The following is a 26,438-nucleotide window of genomic DNA, read 5'->3' on the forward strand; positions in this document are numbered from 1 at the left end:
CTGTCAGGCAATGATAGCAGTGTGCAATATTAATATATGCATCTCGCATGGGGAAGTGATAAATGAGACAGCCCTGTGACAAATTGCATAGGCATGTAATAAATAAGTTTACCACATAACTCTGCAATTTATCAGATGCCTTTTGCCATTACCTGCCCAATAATCCATCTCTCAGGGATTTATTTTCACAATCCAGAATTCCTCAGCAGCTCGAAACACCCTACTTCTTTTAAAGTTCAACCTGTCAAAAAAAACTTTTCCCCTGTTCTCCCTACAATGAGCTAGCCTGGGTTGTTGAACATTAACAGCTTTGATATACATGACAGTATCCTCACAATTCTAACATACAATAATTGCGAAAAATCGTAGTTTGCTGCACTTCACAATGGGCCATGTAACTCTTTATTCTGTTAAAATCTGTTGCATATGTTCTTTGAAAGTATTTTACTTTTCTATGTGTCTTGTGTAACTATTGCAGTTAGCCGTGTACTGCTTCAGCTGTATTTTTGTGGATTTAAAATAAATACAATATTCCACTTCCTAAGGAATGTGGCCAACTAGCTTTGCCTGCTAAATGAATCTCCCCAAATTTATTAACACCCTTTCATTATCCCAATTAGTCTGAAACACCATCTATTTCTAATAATAAGTATCCTTCCATCTTTCATCCTTCCATCCTCCCTTGCTTTCTTTCCACTAAGGAACTGCTTCTTAGAAAAGCTCAAAGCCATAAGCCTGTGTGGATTACTGACTTCAAATGTGTTACTTCATAATTATTACAAGTGAATATCATTTAACAGGTAAGGACATACGTGAGCAGGAGATGATTTAAAAATGCTTAGGCAAATTATAATTTTCATTTATAAGTGATGTGGTGTTGTGGACATGGTTTCTTGGCAACAGAAGTGTAGGTCTTTTTCAAGGTAGCATTTGGGGGTGTGGTTATAAGCATTTATGAAATTTCTCAAAGTATGGTTTGTTTGGTTTTTTCCATTTTGAATATCCCCATTTTATCCACTTTCTTTGAAGATTCCTAGGAAGTCTGTCATAGTGCCCTTACTGGATGCACAAACATTCTCTACTGTTTATTTGTTGTTTGTTTGGTTTTTTTCATAACTAATATAGTGAAAATTGATTTAATTTTAGAAATTTCTGATAAATGTTTCAGTGTCATATTTTAAGAACTAATAGTTCCAATTTATTGTCTGATCAACTCCGTTGCCTCAAACAAAATTTATTTTCTTCAGATTTGATGCTGTGAAAATATTTTAAACCTTACATGGTTTTCCTCATTTGGGATGAAATGGACCTCTAAAAATTGATAGAAGCTCTTGTGTCTATGAAAGAGATAAAAATGAAATTTTCATTATTAACTTATTTCCCCAAAAATGGTTAAGAAACCCCATGGTACTTCAAGGTTCCTATGGTTTTGGACATTGTCTTAATTTTGTAAGACAGAGATATATGGATAAATTTATTTGAAGTCACTTGTAAGTGCTTTTTGTCTGCTGTTCTACCCTGTATGGTTGGATTAGTAGAATTTTACTATTTTGATTTTATGCAAAAAATTTCTTAAAGGAGAAATTGAATAAAAGCACATGAATAAAAACAAGTTTGGATAAGACTGCCTGTATTAGTTTCTCTCACTCTTTTAGACTTTTGAAATCTATCCAAATTCATACTGATTTCCTCTACCTAAATATTAAAGAATTAATTTTTAGATTTTTTTCACATTTTTCTGTCTGTACTAATGTAGTAATGGTAAGGTCTCTTTTAAGGGAACTTGCCATCTCCGGACAACATGACTGACAAATTATAATAGTTTTTAATTTACTGCGTTTGCTGTCCTACTAACCATTTCTACTTGACTTTATGGGCAGCCATGAGTCATCCTTCAGGATAACCAACCATAACTACCCAGACATTGTGCGTGCCCATGTGTTTTATATTCATAAAGATCAGAAACTGCAGTAATGTGCATAAGGTAAATACGTCTAAGTTACTTAGTATCCTGAAACATTTCAGTCAAGCAGTCTTTAAATCTTGAAGCTCAGCATATGCTTGGTGTTTGCTCTAAGTACTGTGTTAGTTAGTGGTACTTCTTGATGAAGGACGTGCTGTGTCCAAATGATGGCCCGTCACTGTGATGTGGAGGTCACTCTAACTCTTCTTTGGCAGGGTTTGCAATATATAGGCATTTAGCCAGCACAATGTTAAAAGGTCATAAAATAGGAATTAATTAGGTTTATCCAAGAATGGGCTGTTCCAAATGTCAAGCTAAAGCTTGGCAACATTCTTGACATACTATTCTTCTTGTCTCTCATTTGGCAAAGCCATCATACTGTAGGCATATTTTACTCATAGCAGTACCAAAACACCTCCTTCTGACCAGACAGAAACTAAACAAAACAAGGTGTTTGAACTAACTAATTCAAAGGGATTTTTTTTTTTTTTTGGTTGCTTACATAGTTTTGGTGCTTTTAATATGTAATGTCTAGGATCAGTATTCCAAACACCGCTCCCTTCAGTGAGAGGTGGGCTCGACAAGCTTTTTGAATTCTCTTTGTAGGGATTCAAAGTCTGCAGAGTTCATAATTCATGAGAGGTAGCTGTTGCAATAATATTCTCTTTTTAAAAGCTGGTGAACATTCATAGAGATGTGTGCTGCATATGGTCTGCGGACCTGGCCCCTTTGTGAACTCTGGGACTGCTGTTTCCTCTCCTACCTCACACATGGATTTTCTACTTTGAAATCTCAAGAGGAGAGATGGATTTCATTGAAATATACTGCAGAAACCATCTGAGTTGTCTACTCAGAAAGGGAACAAAGCTACACCTCTGTGCCTCTGGTTTAGCTTAGCCAAACACCACGTGATCTGACTGCCTTTTAAAGAAAGTTTTAGTGTAGAGAGGGTCAGAAAACCAAACCTGATTCTCTTGTGTCCCAGGCTGTAGTAACTGTTATATCATCCTCATCATTTGTTTTGTCAGTTGTAGGCAATGAAAGCTTTCTATGTCCCCGAGTACAGCTTGGGTTTCTGTCTGTTTCTTAAGATTTTGGTTTATATGTTGGGGGAGAATTTAAATAATATGAAGCATGATCTTGAAAATAACTTATTATAGATTTCCGTTAGTGCTACCACTGTGAGGGAGGAAAGAAATGTCTTTTTCTTAGTGTGCCATTTATCAATGAGCGCAGTGGCTCAAAGCAATTTTGTGCTCTTCTCATGTCCCAGGCGTCCTCATATGGATTTTTGCTTCTGCTAGCAGGATGGAACTCCTAAACACAATCTTGATACTTTGTCTTGGTGAGTGCTATTTATTGACTGCATGGATATTTGTTCTTATAGCACAGGGGCAAAGTCAAAATTATGTCCTACAAAGCACTCCTTACACTTGTGAGTTTCTTTCAATATCCTGTGAACAGAAGTTTAAATTTTTTTATTAAGAACATTTCATTATTGATCAAGAACCTATCTAAAAGGGCTGAGCCTTCACCATAGAGTTTGCTGAGAACTTGTGATTTCTTTGGACACTGAACACTAGTAAACAGAATTTTCTTGCAAACCCAGAGAACATTAGCAAAGTTAGAAAGAGCTTCACAGCATATTGTGTAATAAATATAATAATTTGTGCAGAGAAGAAAACAAGAAGGTATTTTTATTCAGATCAATCAGATTTAATATCTGTATAAATCAGTAAAATATTATTTTCAAAATAGGATTTTGAAAGCCTTTCTGAATATGTTCAGAGGTATCAGAACCTGTTGCTTTGTGTTTATGTCATGAAAGATGGTGCCAGGTTCTTCTGTGATTTTCAGAAGATTTCAGAAATCAATTTTTTTTCATGTGCTTTTATTAGTTTTTTTGTCATTGCAGATACTAGAAGGTGCATGACTTTGGGAATGAAATATATTTACATTGCTTAGCTGCTGTAAATATGAAGTACGTTGAGAGAAAGACAAAGCAATTCCTTCTTGGTTTATACTCTTCTCTTTAAGCTGCCATTGCTAAAGTGGCACATAGAGATACCCTTCTTATTTTCTTGTTATTTCTATTGAGTTGGCCAAGTTTCACCAGTTACAGCAGACTACTGATGTGGGGAAAAAAGAAGCATAACTACTTTAACTAAGATAATTTCCATTTCTATATTTCACAGCCATAAAATCCCAAGCAAAAGATCTTTGAGCACTTTGATTCAAATTTTGTGTATCCATGTTTATAACAAATTTTATTCTTGCAGTTTCATCTAAAAAAGTAATGCACCTGATTCACTTAATATGTGAACATCTGTAGTCTATAACTCATGTATTTTTTCTGATTTGGGCTTTGGAGCATTTGCATATGCAAATTTGCATATCTTATTTATTTCTAAGCTTCTGAACTGATTTATATCCATTGAAGATCTGGAGTTTTATGCAGAAGCATTTGAACCATATTATTTTTTTGTTTGTTTCTTTTGCATTTCTTCTGCTATATGCCTTTAATTAAAAAGCGATCAATGCAATTAACTTGAAAGAAAAATAAAATATACTTGTTCATATAGTGAAATGTGTCAGCATATGAAGGCATCTTTTTTATGCCAATTCATAGAGTTTTTAATATCCCCTTGGCTTTATATTTCATTTGGCCTGTATATTTTCAATCAAATAGAAGAAGATGTAAATACCATATTTTATGTGTTCTTACTTGTTTTGTTAGTAGTACTGTAAGAGATAGGGAACAATTTGGATGCATTCTGAAAGTAAAGGTAACAAGGAGTTCTGGAAAATACAAATTGTATGCAGTATATACAATTTTGTATGCAGAAAATACAATTTGTATGCAGTACACTTTGTTAAAGTTGTGTTTATAATAACTTAAAGAAATCTCATTTTGCTGCCGGGGAGCATGGAATCAGATTTAGCATCTATTTAAGCTACACTTCACTTTTATGAGGAGGAAAATGACACATATGTACATTAATACATATGTTTTTTGGGAGCAGGGGGAGTAGAGGAATAGTTTCTTCAGTTCAGTTCCAAAGATGAATTAACTATTTAGTTCTATAAACCAATAATTTTTCCTATCCAGTCACATGTGTAGAAGTATCATTTGTAGTGGAAAATGGAAAAAATATGATCGCTTGTGGAGGAGCATATTGATACCTCCTTTCTTCTAGTTAGTAAAGTGGCTCTTTGTAGATGAGATTAGTGTGGTACTGAGTGGTATCTTTGGGTGATATAAGGAGATATATCCCCTGTAACACCCTTTTTTATCTACTCATGGGGTAGATTAGTAGTGGCTCGGTCACTGTCACTCCAAATAAAACACTAAAATAATTATTTTCACAAAAGAAATGATCAGTGGCATCATGTGCTGCTGGAAGGTATGAAGATAACATTAACTTTGAGATAAAATGATCATGAGACTTTGAAAATGAAACTGGTCTTTGCTGGGTATTAGCATATCCATTTGGATTTGTCAAACCAGAACAAGGAGCAGTCATAAGGTTCCCTGTGAAGGAGCTGATTATTTACCTCATCCTCCCATGACAAAGTAATAAAATAACTAAAAATGCACTATGGTAATTCTGTACAATGAAATGACATTAAGAATAGTTTAGATGAGGAGGTAAATGAATTTAAGCAGAATATTTGTATTGTGAAAATATAACTTAACTGAAAGAAAAGTACACATGACAAGTATGCATTGCATCCTTATCATCTCCTGCCTTGATGAATGAATTTTTTTTCCCTTGCTGGCTGGTGATGGAGAAAATATCTCCTTGAGAATGTAGCAATCCTTTGATTTGTTTTTTTAGACAAAAAAATACCATCTCTTCTCTCATAACAGAGAAGTACATTCATTACTTTTGACTGAAAAATGTAATTTAAAGATTACAGTTGTAGTTAACATGGAAATTTGACGTAGAATCTCTTAAGTAGGGATATAGCAGCTCTGTTCTGAACAAAATTAATTTGGAAATGCCCTCTGTGTGGAAGCGGATAAACAGAAGTACAGTCACTGTTACTTTCCGTACCCACCCAAATTCTTTATAGATGATCTGATCTCTCAGGGTCATCTTGTATTAACCTCTACTCAAAGTGAAATCTTAGTGTGTTGCCATTAAAGTTCAGTGTTTAAGGTTTGAGATACCACCACATTGAACAACCTTTCTGAAGATAGTGATAAGATCCTCCCTTATTATCTTGGCTGAAGAAGACCAGCTCTCACCACCTTGCCTCATGTCCTCAAGTCCCCCTTTACCACATTGCTAGCCCTCTGTTGTAGTCACTCCCTTTTCCCAATTTTTTAATACCTTGGAGCCCAAAATGACATAATATTACAGATGTGGTCCAGTGGTGCCAAAAAAAGGGAAAGTGGTGGCAACGCTTTTGCTGATACAGCCCAGCATGCTGTTGTTTCATCATTTCAAGATACTGTTTGATGCCTGAAAATTTCTAAAAGTATAGCTCTTAACTCCAAATTTCTTACATCAAAGTGGTACATTGTGTTCATCTTTCTGTAGGGAAATGAGCCATACTTAAGGAGAGAACAGCTCTTCTTCCTCCAGTGTTGTCTGGTCCATAAAGGTGATGCCTTTTGATCAATTGCTGTCAAATTGTTGTATCCAGAGTAAGAAGCACAACAAGGCTTCCTATTGTGCCTGCAAAAAACTATGTATTTAAAATTGGAAGCTTTCACATTTGCTTGAAAAGAAGCAATGAAATGACACCTGCTCTGTCTGAGGATGGCAGAACACAAAGAAGCAGTAAGTTTTATGTTTGCATGGGCTGGTAGGAGAGAAGTAGAAAATAACCTCCACTAAGAAATTGCTGAAAGTCCTTCTATAAATGTCAGCCTATATATAAAGAAGGACCTACTTATGGTCAACTGCTGTCACTTCTGAAGAAAAAAAAATACATTTTTTCAGTGAGAATGTTTGGGGATGTATCTGATAATACTCTTCAGGTACTAATGAGCTCACATATTATTTTCTTTTGGCAACATTTTCATAACACCAAAGTATTTTTTACAAGTTATATAACATCTTATAACAGTTAATTTTTGACATTTTGACAAGCTAAACACATTAGTCCTTGACTGTAGAGGAGATCATAATGTGAAAAAAAAAAGTGTGATACTTCTAATAGTGGGTGGATTATAGTGTTAATTCTGAGACAAAGTTTTAGTACATTCTGTAAGAGAACACCCAAGGATCCTCCTAATTAGTACAGAGAGAGTTCGTTCCAAACCTGTCAGAAAAAGCTGGTACACTTTTGGATATTCTGTTTTTTAAGGATGCTTTGCTGATGGGGAGGAGGGAGGAGAAAGCACAGAAACAATGTAAAAAATCTCTACACGAGGAATAAATGATATAGAATATTAATGCATCGGTTTCAATGAAGTATTGCTTCTTTTCTTTTCCTTTGAAAATCTGCAAAAGAAATTACTAGTTTTCTTTCAAGATTCCAATAATCTTCCACTTGCAGAGATACAATTGAATTCTCCCTCAAACCTATTCAGGAAATACACTGATGTCAGACAAGTATTCACTCACTGTTTGCATTATTTATGTAAGACATGCAAATACTTTGCAGTAATATAGCCTCTAGAATTAAGTATGTTGGTATTAAATACAACTAGTTCCTTTAAACCATATTATAATAATAACTTTCTGCAGCAGGAGAGATACTGATTAATATCTTTGTTGACCTTTTGTATTGAGCCATTGTTCTAGCTATCTTCATAATATGAAATTCATGGTATAATTAGTGACTTAGTAAACAACCAGTAACTTAATTTTGCTAAATTTAATTTGGTGAATAATTAGTGGGTTAAAAAAATCTGATAATCTGACAATTAGCAGATACAACAAACAGCTGAGCTTGTGAGACTTTTAGTTAGTATTTTTATGATTGTCAGTAAGTAAAAAATGTTGCATCTGCTCTGTTTTGCAGTTTTGATGGATTTTGTAAACACTATTGGCAGAAATCTATTGAATTTTATGATTACTGAAAACTACAAGCAGAGAAAAGCAGCTATTCCTTGAAATCAAGAGAGGTGAAAAGGTGGCATTTAAATTGATTTCTGCATGTTCTTTGTGTGGGCTGTAGTTAATATGCTGGCTCCTGAAGCCAAGGCTGGGAAGAAACAATGGCATGGTATAAAGTCCTGAGTAATTAGTAAGAAGCTGTAATAGTGCAGCTTGCTTTGGACAGGAGGAAGTGTATTTTATTAGGTAATAATGATGCCTTAAGTTTTAGTTTTCATATTTTTCAGATTTTGTACTGCCTTAGTGTGTAACTCTGAACTTCATATAGAGTGTCAGCAAGTTCTTTTCACAGCTTAGTTAGACAAAACAATCCTTCTCCAGGCTGAGGGACAGAGGACACCGTTGCAGCTTCGAGCCCAAAAAGTATAAACAACAGTGAATTGAGGAGTGCAATCTGGGAGGATGGGACTTCATAACCTGGAGCTGTAATTGGACGATTAACCCCAATATGTAAATGGACCAAAACATATAAAAGTGTGAAAACTCATGTGAAAACCTGTTGTCCATCTTGAGTGGAGCCATGGCCAGGCTCTTGTACTGCCCAAGGTGCCTTTGAAGACCTTTTAATAAATACCTACTTTATTCCTTTAACTCTGTCTAGCCTCTATTCCAGACAGCCTCTCAGGCATCAATAACAGAAGATCATTGAATTTTTATTATTAAATTTATACTTGTTTAGACAGTACTTGGTAAAAACTAAAATAATTTGGAATTTCTGTTGATTTGGGGTGGTTTCCATTCTCTCAGCTATTGCAGAAAGATGAGTTTATATTCCCTAACAGTGTTGTGGCATTTTGCCCTGCTTTTTTTATTGCCATTAAAATTATTTATTTTTCTGCTTGTCATTTGCTTAGTAAAATCTTGTCATCAAGTTGTTTGATTTTGGGTTTATTTTTGAAATTAAGAACTTTTTTTGTAAAGATGCTAGCAGACAATCGGGTTTTCTGTGATGCCAACAAAGATAGGCTGCTTTTGAAAACATAAGCACTGAAAATATGTATTTTACTTTGGGTAAAGATATTTGGAGGATGCTTTGACCTGAGGGCTTTGGATTATTATGAGCAGAAGCACTAGCCAGTCTTAGGAGCAGTGCTTTGAGGAGACAGCTTCTTGTATTGTTAATGTGAGTGATGTTTTATTGCAATACTATTAGGCAAGTTGTAATAGAGGTACTCACCAGTAAGGCATGGAAAGGGAACCTGTAATCTTGTCACATTCCCACTCTGCTTCAGGTATAAGGACCCTTTATTTGACTATCATTTTCCGTTGCTTCAGAATAGTGTCTTGTTCCACAGAGGCTGTAAATTTGGCACTGAATGACCACAGCTTAGGATGAGACTTCTACCTCCCTACCCTGAAGCCCATGATTGCATCCTTATTGTTTCCTGCCTTGATGAATGAAATTTATTCCTCCCTAGATTGTGTGGTATGCAAGTCACAGCCCTCCAGCTTCCCAGACAATTTGCTATTACAATTGTTCTATGCACAGATGATTTTGTCTGTTTTCTGTTAGCTTTTTATTGGCCTTCAATAGAAAAAAAAATCCATGCCTTAGAAGTTTGAAACATGGATTAGATTTCTGCAGTAATTCTTCATGCATGTGTCCTTTTAGCATTGAAAACAATCTAACCATGAAAACAATCTATACATAAAAAAATCTGTCCCCAAAAGAACCAAACTGTTAGATTAGTAATCTAATACATTTCTCTGCACAAAAATTTGAACAGCTGTACATGAACTATTTGACAGGTGTTTATTTTACCTATTTAAAAAAATCCTTATAATTTATTTACATTATGTGTAGGTCTCTTTGGAATTGTTTTCATTTCTGACAGTACATCTGGAAGGGCTTTCTTCCTTTTTCACTTAATTATTTCTTTTTCTATCATTACCACAAATTTGCATGTCCTTTAATGAAGGACAGGCTAATGGAAGAAGTGTTAATTGTTTGATTTCTTTAGAAGAGATCCACTGAAAAAAATCACAGTTAAAATTTTCTGAAAAAGAATAAATGGTATATAAATATGAGGAAATCTCTCTTCAAAAGAACAGCAGTTTATTTCAAAATGATTTTTACAATTCTTGGCTTTAAACTTGGACCATTCAGTCAATTATACTCTTCTTTCAAAAGTCCTTTCAGACATGTTCTCCCTCTTTTTTGTGTGTTTAAACCAAGAAAACTCATGTCTTTTATTCTTTTTATGTTTTACCCAATTGGCAAAACCAGTTTTAATCTTTCCTCCTTTTAATGCATCCTTCTGCCTTAGTCTCTTTATTTCCAATGTAGGGAAAAGTGGGAACAGTCCTTTATGCTGTGCCATCTCTAAGCTTTGAAGCACTGCCAAACTTCTACTTCAAAGCTGTTTCAAGGCTTCAGCTTTGTCACAAAACCATCATGTGCAAAGCTTTTACCAACCCACACAACAGTTTAGCTTTTAAAGTGTGTCTTTATTACTGGAGAAAGGTTAACTCTGGTGAGTAAATTATCTCTGCAAGTAATAACTTTTCTGCAGTATGTGGGATATACCTCTAGACAATTCTGTTGAATGGGAAATGACTAATCAGTAAATTAAATTACAAAAAATGGATGGTGTTATATCCTGAGAATTATTTTTATCGTGTAATTTTCCATTTGACTAGTATTCTGTTTCTAAATATCTGAAAGTAATTTTGAAGAAAATTCTCAACAGATACCCTAAAAGTTTTGTGCTATTGAGTTAAAATACTAAGTAATTTTAGATTTCTAAAGTCATAACAATTCTTTTGTATTTAGATTGTTGTGTATATATGGAGATCCTATAGATCAGGTTTAAAATACTCAGATTTATAAACATATTAATAATATTAATAAGGTTAATATGGAGGAAAAATATATTTATTATTTCTGGTGCAGGTACACCTAGGTAGGTATATGGGCTGTAATCAGTTCATCCCTGCTGAAGCAGGAATCTTCTATCAAGGTTCACATAAATAGATTCTACAGAGAGCAATAAACTGAGCAGAGTCTGAGTTAGAGGTCTGAATGCCTTACACTGCACACCCAGATGGGCTAAACTGAAGCTTGGCTTTGGAAGGTTTTTCCTATTAAAAAACCCCAACTAGGTTTTGACCACAAACATACTCTCAAGATCTGACTGGGTCAGAAAATGATTTGAAAATTAAGAAAAAATATTATTCTTGATTGGGAATTTTATGATTCTATAGTGGGTTGCTTGGTTATCTTTTTAGAAGTTGAATCCATTTTTAAATTTCTATTATTAATGTGATAGATTTAAATTTCTATTATTAAGGTGATATAAAGTGTGACTTTTTTAACAATGTAAAGAAAAACAGAAAGTAAAGAAATGGTGAAAACCGTGTCTTCTAGGATAATATGGTATTAACTGCAAAAGTCTTACCCCTCCTATTTATAGTACTTGAAATAAACTCTATTGGTCAGGTCCATAAAACTCTTTTCTCTACCACTGAGTTAATGCATTCTGGGTTACTACAGTGGGTCTGCTAACATAAAATGAATGAATGTTAGGGAAGATTTACATCAAGTCTAGCACTATCTGTCTAATGCTGAGTGACCTTCTGTAGCTGATTAATTGGGCAGATTATTGGGAAAGTAAATGGATAATTTTCACTTTGCAATTACATTTAAGTGACTTATGCACAGGTTAATTCACACACTAAATAGTCGTTGTCCTTACCTGCCTTAACCCAAATTTAAGGATCAAGTCTCTAATGAAATAGAAAAAAAGTGTAACCCAAGTACTGCTCAGTTTCTTATTTATTTTTTTCCCCAAGTGCATTGAGGTATAAAATATTATTGGTTTTATCTTTATAATTTTTTAAGTACATTACACACTTTTAACCACTTCCTGAATTTTAATTTGTGAACATGTGTGTCAAGGCAAAGAATATAGGAAGCTTTGTAACCAGATAAGCTTAGTACAACCTCTGCCAAAGTGACATTAAACAGAATTGCAAATTCAGTGAAGCTAAATAACTGTCTAAAGTGGGTGGTAAAGAAAATAATGAGGAATGCTTTCAGATCTATTAGCAGCTAATGGAAAAATCAAAAAACAACTCAATGTGCCTGATGTAGCAGGAAACAGTAAAACATGCTGACTACTGGACCACTGCAAAATATAAAGGGCTGATTAGTAGAAAGCTGTAAAATCTGAGATTTTAAGTGTTCCAAATAAATCAGTTGCCAACTGTATCCCTGCAACAGGGTTAACTGGACACTCAGGACAGAGATTAGCCAAGCCATTACCAGGAGGAATATTGCTGTCCACAGATCAGTCACTATTTCCAAAAGTGGAGAACTTCTACTTGATTTAGACTCTCAGGAATATTATCTAGTTCTAATGTCCATTTTTCCAGAGTGTTGTTAAACTAGAAAAACACAAAAATGACAATTTTGAATGAAAGAGGATTAGCAATTCTGATCATTTCAGATAATGGAAATAATGCTCAATGGTTATAGTAAATCATTAAAAGTAGGTAACAAGTAATTTCTGCCTTTTAAATTTTTAACATTAGTTTCCTACAATTAAATTTAATACAATATCTGCATTTAAAAAAAAAAAAGTTGCTTTGAGCAAAACCCCACAAAAGTGCCTCAAATTTATTTCTGCATAAATTTATAAAAAATAGGTCTTATTATGAAAAAAAAAATCCACATTAAATGTGTCATACTTTTAAACTAAAAAGGTCAAAAGCAATTTTCACCATTCATAGTGTATTCCTAGGAAACTCTTAATTCAAAGTATAGTTCAGAATGTAAACACAACCATAGACCTGTGAGGCTACTTTGACTTTTCACCCTTATTAGAGAACAAGGAATTCTGAAATGCAGTCAATTCCTTCAGGATATAAATATTTGTTCAACTGTAATAAAATTCATGGTAGAATACATGTCTCCCTCACTTTTTTGATGGGGAGGCTGTTTGGAACGGCTGCTCATAATTCAGCACTATGCTGTTTGCATAATGAGTTGGAAAGGTCTTTGAATAATTGCATTTGACTAATGAAGAAGACATACATCTATTCACCTCAGTTCTGTTGCTTTTGTGGACCCAGATATCTTCCTTTCTCTTCATATTTTTTGCTTAATGTGTAACTCTGCATGAAGTGTAACACTTCATCACAGGATGCGTGACAACTTTAAACTTAATGCTGACAATTTAAGTCCTTGTTGCCCAAGAGCTACTAATTTAATTAGAGACTGCTCTGCTGGAATTAACAGGGAAATAAAATATCCCTTCAGAGAAATTTCATTGAAGAAGATTAAGAGTACAAGTGGAAAAAAGAAAATTACATACACAAGCTTGCTATTTTCCATTGACTTCAAAAAGAGTTTAGAATGACTAGGACATGCCTAGTTGTAGACATGTGATGTTAGCTGAGGTGATCTCCCTTTTGTCATTCAAAAATTAATCTTTGGTCTCTCTAGTAGATAGCCATTGATGTTCCATGTAGATGCTTCCAAGTTTTTGTTGGGAGGGTTTTCTGTGGGGGGACTTTTGGGGGTTTATTTTGTTTTGGTTTTGGTTTGTTTTGCTGTGGGGACTTTTTTTCTTTAATAAAAACTACTTTAAATCACTGGGACACCTAATTTTTTTTTCTCCTACTCTTTTCCATCAGCAGTGAGATCTACCTATATGATATCTAATTGAAAATAACCCTCAAAGTCATATTTGTGGTAGTTAAAAGTCTTTTTACTTGCATGCCAGAAACCTTGCCCAAGAAACTGTTACACCCTCATTGAATAACAGAACTAAATAACATATTCTGTAGTTCACCATTATTGTTCCAGTTCTGAATACTCTGTGAAAACAACTTATTTTTAAGTTACACTGTTAAAAATAATATTGGTGACTAATACTGCTTGATTACTGTGTACAAGTATAATTACTATGTTTCTTGATCAGTAAGAAGATAACTAACTGGAAATAAAGAAAAAATCTCTGGTATATCTGATAACTTGATTTTGATCTCCTGTTTAATTTATTTAAATTACTCAGAATTTGCATTAGCCCCACTGAAGTACAGTACTAGACTCCATATCCTAGGTTTCATGTTCCAGGAGACTGTTTTGGATGTGGTGGAACTTAGGTCACTTGTCTTGAAAACTATCTGAAATATTTCTGTATTTCATGTTTATAGAGAAGAAAAGTAAACTTACTAATTTGGTAACCAGATGCTGATTTAGATTAATTTCTTTTTTCATAAAAAGTAAATATCTATGATAACTTTGTCAAAGATATGAACAAAACCAATTTAAGTAGCTCAAACTACTTGAATTAAGAAGCTGAGCTACTTAAATTCTTCCAGTGGTCTCACCAGATCCTTTATAACTGTGCAGAAGAAATTAGGTTATCCTAATTAAACCCATTATATGTATAAAAGAATAATGCTTTTAGTCATGCATATGCAGTAGCTAAGTAAATTGTAATATATTTATCATTTTAATAACTAGCTTTTTATTTCTCTAAATATGCAAATAAGATAGCTGAACTGTCACCACCTCAATTCTCCAGCTACAGATGGTATTAGTGTTGTCAGATCAGCAGGTTAGGAACTTCTCCCTCACCCCACCAGTGACCTACAACTGACCTGCAGTAAATTGCTAAATCAATGTGTATTTTATTGCAGGTTCACTGGAGATCCCTATCCTTAGGCAAAACCTTTACACACCATAAATATATTCTGAGTACCTATTTCTTCTTGTCTTTGAACTGACTACATCTGTAGGAGATAATGCATGGGCTGAAGAGAAGTTGTATTTGAACCCCTCTCCAGCTGCTGACAGCTCGGGCATGGCAGCACAAACCTCCTGGTGGTGTTGCTGGTGAATTGTTGCAGGCTGTGCTGTCGCTGCAGCTGCACTGACAACAGCCTCGTGCCTGGTTTAAATGTAGCTGAGACACAGGGACCTGAGGTGCATACATAACATTAATTGCACTGTGTGTGTCTGCAAGGCAAGACTGACACACCAATGGCCACCCACCCGCAAGATGATTTTATATATCCTCTGCCAGTGCTTTAGAAGAGCTGCTGCTGTCAACATTTAAGTGATGTTTAACAGGGAAAGGGCAGGCAGAGTACCACTGTGTCCAGTCAGGGCTCAGTGCCAAAAGGCAGGAGTTAGCCGAGCACAGAGCCCATGGCCATTATTAACAATTATCATGTTGTGTTTATGGGTCTGCAGGATTCTTATGGCAGTATGTCTGAGCTGATGAGCCAAGGAAAGGGCAGATACCTGGCTTCTCCAGTGAAGTTCATTCTTCCTTGGTCAATCTCGAGTGCTTAACAGCATGAAAGCCTGATCACGCATGTGTTTGTTTTGCTATGCATCATCCTGACTGCAGCATTGACTAGTAAAATTATTAGAGTTCACAGAATTATGGAGGAGTCTGGATTGGAAGGCACCTTAAAGGTCACCCGTTTCTAACCCCTCTCCCATGGACAGGGACACCTTCCACCAGACTAGGTTGCTCAGAGCTCCATGCAACCTAGCCTTGAACACTTCCAGGGATGGATAGGGTGTTCATAACTTCCATGGGCAACCTGTTCCAGTGCCCCACCATCCTCACAGTAAAAAAAAAAAAATCGATCTAATCTAAACCTACTCTTTCAATTTGAAGCCATTCTCCCTTGTGCTGTGACTACATGCCCTTGTAAACAGTGTCTCTACATGTTGCAGGTTCCCTTCCAGTACTGAAAGGCCTGAAGTAGGTCACTCCTAAGCCTTCTCTTTCCCCTGAACAAACCCAATCCTTTAAGCCTTTCCTCTTAGAGGGATGCTCTATGCTTTTAACCAAAAGTTAGCAGAACTTTCATCACTGAAAGAACTTGTTTATGATAATGTACCCTGTGTGCATAAAAGTAAAAAGCTGGTGTAGGAAAATGTAATCAGAGATATGTAATGTGCCTGATTTTCCCATCTTCCCTAAGCTCAAAGGTTCTGATTTTTTTTGTAGAAATCAGGGGTTTTCTGCACAGAATCATTTGCTGTATTAGAGCTTGCATTTGGAGAGCACTTTAAAAATCAATTTAAAGAATATATTTTGTCAGTGTCAAGAATTGACAGTGGTATTGTTTTCAGTAGTTTCATAGAGCATCTGTCCAGTTATGAGTAGCTATGTGTTGCTGGCATGGAGCTATAATAGCAATTTACAGATTTTTTTCAAGAGACATCACATATATCAAACATAGGGGAGTTGACACAAAAAGTGACTGTGACTGATCAGTTTACAGGCCCAGTGCAAAGTGCATCTAAGGTACAGGTTTAGTGATTTATATTTTATTTTAGGAGAGTGTGCTTTCCAGAGGATTGAAGAAGGATCAGTCTTGCATTCTTTAAAGCTTTTGGATAGATACATAGGCTGGGAGAAAGTGTAAGCTGCTATAACTTCTTATATCACTGTGCTCCAGGTATGGACCGGTTCCAACAGGAACAAAGCACAAAAATGTCTTTGAACATTTGGTTATGTTATCTAAATGGGCTGCACAAAGGCATGCCATGTGCCTTTTCTGAGGACATTCAGTGTCATTCTGCATAAATAATTGCAGAAGGGAAACACTTAGCGCCAGAAGCTCACAGTTACCCATGCTTTAAGTGTAATCCAAACATTAGCTATTTATTCATAAGAAATTAACAAATTTTTCCTATCAGCAAAGAGTCTGAGGGATGTATACAGAGATTAAAATTTTACTCCTGTGTGAAACGACGCAATATATAGTGAAAGACTAAAAGGGAATAAAGCAGAACAAGGTGTAGTAGAGGAAAGGTTTTATTTCTACTAAAGATGCAGAGAAATAAAAGGACCGAGAAAAGCAATTTACTAAGGAATAAGAAGACCAGAGAACTTTTAATGGTAAAACAGAATTCACAAAGGTTCAGGACTGTATTGGTTCTTCTTTGACATCCCCATGCTGAATTTTCATAATTCTGAGGCTGAATTATCACAAGGAACTTGAATGAAAAACTGGGTTTTTTCCCTTATATATTTCTGAGACCAGCTAGGTTCATACTTGACTGTCATACCCTTATCTGTAAATTTGACATGGACTGAGCTGGCAACTATGAAATCTCTAGGGAACATGAACAGAAAATCTCCTTGGAGAACTTCAGTTCAATTTATGCAAAATAGATTGTTTGGCACAGGCTACTGAAAACTGAGTTTAAGCACTTAGTGAGAGACAGATTGTTTTCCAAAATTTTGCCTTTTGAAGCAGGGACAGCACTTATTATTGGAACTGCTATAATTCATGAGATGATCTGAAGCAGTTTTTTTCTATATGGGGGAGATTTCAGAAAGACATTTGAGAATTCATGCTCTCTCTAAATCACTGGTGAGAACAACAGAATGTCATCCAAAGACCATTGCTGTCAATGGAACTGTATTGTCTTCACTAGACACCACAAAGAGCTCTCAGTCTCACATAATCTTTTGTAAATAAATTAAAAATGGGTTGGTAAATTAGTGATGCTGTGTAGTCGTGGCAGTCTTTTGGGGTATGTAAAAATACAGAATTATATATTCGATAAAATAATGTTCTTTTGTCTTATGCATGTGAAAATACATGAACTAAGTCTCGTGTAAACCACTATCATGACTAAGTGTTAATGCAATTCAAAATGAAAAAAAAAATCTAACTGCAAGAATGAAATTATGTAGAATGTACAAATGTTTTTAAAAGAAATTAGGATGCTTCTGTCTTTTAAAATTTATTTATTTTAAATTACCACTTTTCCACATTTTGACATTTTATTCCAATTGAGGAAGAAAACAAAACAGTAAAAAATTTCACTTTTCAAAAGTATTAAAATTCTTCTGCTTTCCTAGTTCTACTTTTCTTAGTGACTATGAAAGTTATAAGAAAACCAACTTTAGTAAAAAAAATATGTACAGGCAAAAAACCTCCCACAAACATACCTCAGCTTCATTTATAAATTGTTGAAAATTAGTACAACCTGAGTACAATAGCAATAACTGACATATTATGTATTTTGCATTCCAATCAACAGTGATTTTTTTCCATGTATTGAAGATATGTATAGAACTTATGTAAAATTTCTTGTAAATCTGCTTTGGATTTTTGTTGGTGGTGTTTTTGGTGCTTTCCTTCTTTCTTTCTTTCTTAAAGCTTTTGTTCAAGTTCATTGATACAAATTGAAAGTTCCTTTTATTTTAAAAGGCTATTCGAATTGAGCACTGTCTCCCTTAAATTACTTACTGTATCTAAAATACATTGTGAAAGGTAGGCAGTAAAGTGTTCAAGATGCAGCACATCCTAAAGTATGTTTCTTACTGAAATCTCTGCTGATAATTTAATGTGATACTCATGCCCTTATGTTCTATCCTGAATCTCATAAATACCTTCAGCTGTCAGACACTTCTTCACTGCAGAGTTTAACTGGGCTTTTAAATGAGTCCTACTCACTTAAGAAAAATCTCATATAAATGTATTATTGCCTTCATGCTGGCTTATCTTGGACTAAGGGCAGACATATGAGTTCAACTTTTGCTCTTGGCTGATAACACCATGCTTTGCAGGCAAATTGGAGTTTAAACCACTATGGTGCAGATAACAGTCCTTTAGTACACCCCTGAAAAGGTCTTCAAACCTATCCTCCAAGAATCCAATAGAAGGGAATTGAGAAGTAACTCAGCTTTTTACAGCCCAGTTAGTCATAGGGTGCTCTCCCTCAAGGCCTGAGGAGAAGCCCAAGTGAATGTAGTACGAGAAGAGATGAAGGATGGGAAATGCCCTTTTTAACATTTTGTTTAGGAATATGTCTTGCTGACATAGATTATAGGATCATTTTATTTATGCAACTTAGTGCCATGTAAGTAATTGTTCTAAGTGTTATCTGTCAGTCACAGTGTGAGCCGTTACTGTTTAATCTGTACATATCTGGAGGGGTACCTTACCATGAAAATGGAATGGTCATTGAAAGATTATGCAATATGTGATTTTCCCCCACCACCACCCCCTTGATATTGTTTATCAATAGTGTAAGTGCCTTGTTGAGCAGATGTATTCACCCCAGAGAAAGAGGGAAATCTAGTAAGTACTGTTTTCATGTCTAGTGATAGGGAACAGAAATACCAGTAACATGCCTAGAACCTTTTCTCACACATCCACACAGTTCAGACTGTCTAATCTATATGTGAGTCCACAGTGAAAAGGTACAAAACAAGACTGCAACTCAGTAAAGAATGCAACTTTCTGATCAGATGTGGCGCTGATAAAATGTAGTCCTAGAAGGTACTGGGCTAATGTAAAATTCATAGTTATTCTGTCTGACTTTCCAGTCTGATGGGAAATCTTATGAACAATGACAGTAAGGAACTGATGTGGAAATAGTCTTCAGTAAAAATGAAAGTCTATATAGTTGTGCTGAATTTTCTGAGTTTGTTTGTTCCTAGGTCAGGTTTGTTTCTCTGAGGGAAAAGAAAAAGAGGAGATGAAATAATCTTCTTCTATATCCAAACCAGTTCTTGAATATTGCTTTTTATGCTCCTCCTTTTTTCTCAGCACATCTTTCTTACATGTCCTCTGTATAGAACTGAGTAGAGATATTGAAGATGGTTGCTTTAAAATTTTTCAAGATGGATACAAGATACACCAAAACAATTAGTTTGCTAGGAAGGGGCATAGTTGTATATCCTTGTCTTACAGTGCTGTTTGAAGAGACATGCACTGAGTAAAATTAACTATTTTATTACAATCAGAAGCAGGCATGGGTTTAAAAAGTCTAATACCTGATCTGATGGATATGTTGTGCTTACTGATCACCCTAATCCATAATCAGTTTTGGATGTGCATTGACTCAAATGCTGCTTATTTGGGATATTGTTTCTTTGAGGAGGTTTTAGCCTGCATAGTTAATTATTCAAAAATCTATTGCACATTGTCAGACTGTGAAGGAGCTGCTAGACGTGTGCAAATTCTATATTCAAGGAAAGATTTAAAGGGTCATCAAAGCAGAATGCAAACAATATGCTGGTTTTCTCAGACAATAAGCAAATCAGAAAACATGGGAAGAAAGCCTGTTAAAGTGTTTCCAGGATGTGGTGATGATTCCTTTTCTCAAGAATTGCAAAATTTGTATTAAATCTGGGGAGAGGGAGTAGACTTGGAAGGGAGAAGCAGGGAGCACACAGAAATAATCCCAAAGGAGACCCCTAAAAGGAGAGGGCTTTGTTCTAGACACTTTGGCTGATTCATCTCTGCGTTGTCTCCATAACTGTTACAGGCATCTTTAAGTATTTATTTTTTGTTTAGTTCGTGCAGCATTGCATTGTAAATATCATGAAACACTGACACTTTTAACTGACAGTTACTTTGAATTTGGAGATTTCTTTGTTGTATATTGATGGAAGGAAATATTGTAGAAAAAAATCTGAGTTTAGATTGAAGGCTTGCATGCAGGGTAGTTGAACAGAAGTGTAATATGCAAGGGTACTAAGTTGGGGAAAATATACCCAAGCCTGCTAGGTTGTTGCTGCAGCTGTTCCCATTGCTTCAACAAAACAGAAATTGAAGCTGGAATGAGTTGTGGGAAGAAGAGAGAAGCCAAGATATATTCACAGGTAGGACAGGAAGCTAGGAGGCCAAGGGAGTGTGTGCTGGTTTTTGTTCTGCCTTTTAGTGCTACCTACAAGCTGACGATGTCCTCCTTCTTTTCTTCGTATGTCTGATTCATCAGAACTCATTGTGCTTTTTCTCCCTTTTTGGGTGTCTTTTGTCCCCTACTCTGTTCAGTAACTTCATTTTGGCATCTCTTACAATTTAATTTTTTGTTTAATCTGAGTGTTGGCTTTCCCTGGTTGGCTTTTCCTTTAATTTGTCCTGCATTTCCTAACCTTGTTGTCCCAAGATGTTCTGGGACATTTGTTCATCATTTGTTCATCTAGGTGCCATCAATACAAGTCATAATCATGGATTGTCCTTTCCAGTTTGTTCTTTCTGTTTTTTTGCACATGTGGACATTTCCCATTTATTTTCTATATATAACAATTTTTGTATTTCTATTGCACTTCCTTACAACAGCTCTCCAGCAGATTTTCTGTTGTTGGGATCTTGCGCTGCATAGTCAAAAGTACACTATGACCTCCAGGCAGTGGAAGTTAAAATCAAGAGGAACAGCTTTAGGGATTACAGTAATCCTACATGTGAATACATCCATTCTTGCACAAACCACTTACTATGCTGGCAGAAATCTCGAGAGCTAGAAATTGAGAAAATTTGAAATTTTATATCCTGCTGCAGTTTAACACAAGCTGGCAACAAAGCACCGCTCATTTTCTACATTCTATGGTATGGACTTTCCCTTTGGACACTGTCCTGGCCATGTCCCCTCCCAGCTTCTTGTGCAGCTCCTCACTGGCAGAATATGATACTGAGAAGTTCTTGATTCAGAGTAAGCACTCCATAACAACCACCAAAAAATCAGTGTTATTAACATTATTCACATACTGAATCTAAAGCAAAGCTCTGTACCAGTTACTAAAAAGAAAATTAATTCTTTCCCAGCCAAAACGAGGATGTATGATTACACTACACATCTTCTAACTCTCAAAAACATAAACTACCAAAATTCTTTCTCTGTTAGTCTCCCATCTTAAATGAGAGGTAACATTTGAGGAATGAAGCTTACATTCAGCATAACTAAAAATATCAGAATCTACACCTCACTGAAAAAGAGAAATTAAAAAGCTGAAGTAATATCTTTGACTCTAAAATAAAATAAGAGTGTTACCTGAGAACTAAATAAAAGAAGATATAATTTTGGCACTGAAAAAGACAGCAGTGATCACGACAACATTTGAAATACAGTGTGCATTTTTAGGACCTCATTATGATAGAAGTATTAATGAAATGAGGCAATAAAGAAAAGGGCAGGAAAGAGCATTTAGAATAGAGACTCAAGGATTTCAGTTATTCAGAAAATTAGATAATCAAGGTTCAAATACTAGAAAAAACAGATTAAGCAGGGAAGAGACTGTAAAGGACAATTGATAGAAGATAATTCAAGCTGGTGTCAAGTTAAAGAATCAGATGGCAAAAGTTCAAGGTCACCTCTTTTCATTCTAGAGTAATTCATAAATGAAAATGCAATAGAAGCCATATTTTGTAAATGTGTGGTGCTTTCATAGTGGACTGATAGCACTTTGTAAAAACAAATAGAATGCAAATAAACAAAATCCTTCCTTTTTGCAGGGAAAGGATAGTAATTTTTAGGAATCAAAGAAAGAAAGATAATATAAAAGATACTGCTGCTTCATAAGGTTCCACATAGGCTCTACACATAGAAAGAAGCTTCATTGTGCCCTGTGAGTCCACTCTCACCCTTGTCCTGCTCTTATTAACCTGCAGAATATAACGGTTTTATCTTTCAGTTTTATCATGTCTTGTTATATTTAATTTTATGCTGTAGAATCTAGAAGTTAGTATCTTTTAAGAACATAGTAAACCCTGTGTTATAGATTTTGGAAACTTGATTGATTGGGTTTTTTTTTTTTTAGTTGCTCTTATGACTCTTGGGAGATTTTACTCAGAATCTCTATGCACTGAGGATTTACAAGAATGAAAAAATTTTGTTCATTTTTGTCACATCTCACCCAGTGGAAAAAGGTAGGCTGCTTTAATTCTTTCTGTGTAGTAACAGGAGGGATAATAACATTTATCCAGGGGTCTTTGCAAATATAACAATATTTATTGGCAACAGCTGAACAGATTTGAATTTGAGACTGAGCAAAACAATCAACAGTATCAAAACAACATACATTTGCTCTCACAGAAGGGAAGAGGAAAAGAGAAAGAAAGATATCTGATAGGGATAGTGATAGGGACACAGAAAAAGAAAGATATCACTGGCCTTGGATCCAACAACACTGGTCAGTCTATCGTGGTGGTAATCCACTGGTGGTTAATTTTATGGTACCAAAGCACCACAGAATCTATTGTGGAAAGACAAATAACAACCCAAAGCTTCTACAAGATTTCCATGTAATGTAATGGCACTGAGAAGGATACTTTAAATAATGAAAAAAATTGACTTAATTTTGGAGGAGTGCTATCTGCATATAACTTAGCATCCTAGATTATGTTTTACACATATGATTTAACATTTTGCAATTACAATTTTACTAGGGCCAAATGAATCCAAGAAACATGGCTATTTCCTTCTGTATTTAAATACTAAAATAATTTACACCATAAATCTATCTTACCAAGTCTGAAGCATTAAAGTGCCAACTGATCCTTTTTTTATATAATCAGGGTTACAAAATATCCCATTTTCCACAAACAGCTTTTCACTGTCCTACAATTCTGTCCTGAGAGGAGGACAGAAAAAAGAAATAGGATTTTAGATATTTTCCTGAAGTACATGGGTGACAGAAAGTTTGGCAGCAAACTGTTTCTGTGATTAGGCTGAAGGACATATGGAACTCCCACACACATCCATTACAAACGAAGTACATCTATGAAGACTTCCAAAGTGTTCCAGATGCCTCAGACTGAATGCCCTTGTAGTTCAGAAGAAGCTACTGACAGAAATCTTGAACAATATGTAGGAAGAATTTGATGCACATGTCTAAAGTCATCTTAGGGTGCTTTTTCAAACACCCTAGACAAGGAGAGCTTATGTAGATAGCAGACAAAGGGAAATGTACCATCTCCAAATACAGCTGGTTAAAAGGATACCCCTGTACATTGAAATAAATACTTGCCAGTGATAGCTCTGTGCAAGATCTTCAGGTTCAGAGGTTTATCTTGCTCAGGGCATCAGTAAGAACGCAGAACTGAAAGAAGCCACCTTCCACCAGATTCTTTGGTGCTGAATGACCTCTGAACAATTCAGGGAGATAGAGATAACAGAAGCTCTTCTGAGTGAAAGAATAAAGAACTGAAAACCTCACTGAACATAAAGGGAGTCAGGGAGTTGGTAACGATCTAACAGTTCTTCACTATGCACTTCACTAGTGTTTCAAACATCACAGCTGGTTTCACATGTACACATCATGGTAAATTAAGTACTTCAGTTGTACTTCCTAATCAAAAATTGTGAGAGAAGAAAAAGTTAGAAAGGTTAATGCCCCAATACCCAGCAGCTTGCAAAAGCAGGGTGGTGCTTTTCTGAGGCCAGGTCTGAACATCTGAGGACAAAAAACTGGAGGCGAAAAAGACTGAGTCTCAAGAGGAGGAATGCATGCCCAGTGATGTTTCTTCAGTACAGTAATTAATGTTAAAAAGACTTCCCCTACACAGTTCTGACTTCCTTCTTCAATTAAGTAATTGATAGGATTTTGGGGAAGGGCATGTGCATCCTGATCTTTTAATTAGATTGTCAAATTGCTATGATCTGCCACAGTTTTCTCTGGTTTTTAAATCTGTATGTGTGAATATAGACTGCGATACTAATTATTCATGTGAGTTTACATGGGCAGTCAGAATGTTCAGATTGCAAAGATCTTCTGGAAGTCATGTATTGCCATCTTCTGCCTAGAACAAAATATTATCTAATTGGTCAGGGCCTATCTGTATGTAATGTTTTTTCTCTCTATGTGTAAATAAGCACGTTGCCAAATAATTCAAATTTATTATGACTCTTGTATTTATTAATTTGCTGGGTCATCTCTGGGCTTCTTAGTATTCTTGTAGTTGGACAGCTGCTTGTACTTCTTTTAAAGTTCTGATAATTTTTAAGTAATTACTGAAATCTTTGTCTGCCATCAGATAAAAGAATCCAATAATTTTGGTAACTACAAATTACCAAATTGCAAATACAAACACTGAGCAGTAAGTAAGTAAGAGATATATTCAGAGACTCCATTCAGTCCGTTCAGAGACTCAAGATCTTATAGTGGTTCTGCAAATTGTTTTAATCTTTTTGGTACCATATTTCTGAATGTTAGTTACTTACTAAGGTCAGATTTTATTGCTGATGGCGTTAGAGCATGATATATGGTGTTTTTTTCATTTGCAGTATTTTTATGTATTTTAAATAAATAATACTTAAATTCAATGACAGTAATCAGCCAGATTTAAAAGACAACATGAACTCTGTACAGCATGCACAAAGGTAGTTATTGTAAGGACTAAAGTGTTGTTATGATTATGAATGTAAGAGAGAGCCTGTCAAATCTTTTTTAGAACATTTCTTGTGTCAATAGGGATATTTCAAAATATTTTATCATGACTTCTACCAACTTTTTTTTAACCAGTTGTTAAAAAGTTGAATTAATCCACTTATGCATATGACTGCCTTGCTGGTGCTATTTTGGGTTTGGCATTGTCATGTATCTAGCACACTCTGAGCAGTTCAGAGCAGCTAGGCTTTTTTTGGTTTTTTCTGAATTGTTGGCTATTCTTGACCAAATTGTTCAAAAACTCTACACAACAAAATGAAAAATACTATATTAACCCCACCCATTCATAATTAATGAAACCTCTCCAGCCAGATAGAATAGCTTTATAATCACTTTTCCCAAGGTGTAGAGTTTTAGAACAGATGTTCTCCTTCTGTTTCTTTTGATACTAGGAGACATTAAGCAATGTTTGATTTTATCTGTGAGATATCATAGTAAATATAGTAGCTACATACTCACTACAATTCTTTTCACTCGACTGAGTTGCCAGGAGAAAGAACGGCCTGGAAATATCCAGCTATGTTTCTAACTTCTTAAAAAGAAAAGAAATTCAGTGACATGGTAGAGGAGATTTGACAGAAATAATGATCAGTAGTTCCTGAGGAAAATTATTTTGCAATTTCAAAAATATGAAAAGATTTAAAAAATTATATATAAATTACGTAATCAAATCTGATTATCCAAACCATTGTAGGTGTTATAGTAGATGGGACACTGGAGTGCTTAGACAAAGATATGAATTCCCAGACTGCAGATAATCTGAAAGAGGCAATTTTAGAAGGTTGCATTGAGATCAAACACTGCATTATAGTTTTATCTGTCCGATTCAGGAGTTGGAAAAGGCTGACAAAAGTCTCACAACGAATTTACAACAAACTACACATTGAATAGAAGTAAATGCGTGTTTCTCTGAGTGACATTTCTTCTATTTTTTCTTCTCTCGGAAGTGGAATTACAGGTTAATTGACACTAACACAAGTGCTGGCTGCAAAACACAAAATACTGCTGAGTTCACAAAGGCATTTGCAATTGCTTTTTTGGAAACATAATGCATTCCTGTAGAAAATGCTGTTTTAATGTAGCATAAAAATACAATTTAATCTCCAAGCAGGTGTGACTGTAAATGGGGAGAAAGTGTAGTTACTGTTCTTTCTTGTTATCGATCCCTCTAGTTATTTTGCCTCATCATAAGAATTATAGTTTTTATAGCATCAGAGCTAATTCATGCACCAGAAATGG

The sequence above is a fragment of the Camarhynchus parvulus genome, chromosome 2, assembly GCF_901933205.1.
Source record: "Camarhynchus parvulus chromosome 2, STF_HiC, whole genome shotgun sequence".
Classification (NCBI taxonomy): Eukaryota; Metazoa; Chordata; class Aves; order Passeriformes; family Thraupidae; genus Camarhynchus; species Camarhynchus parvulus.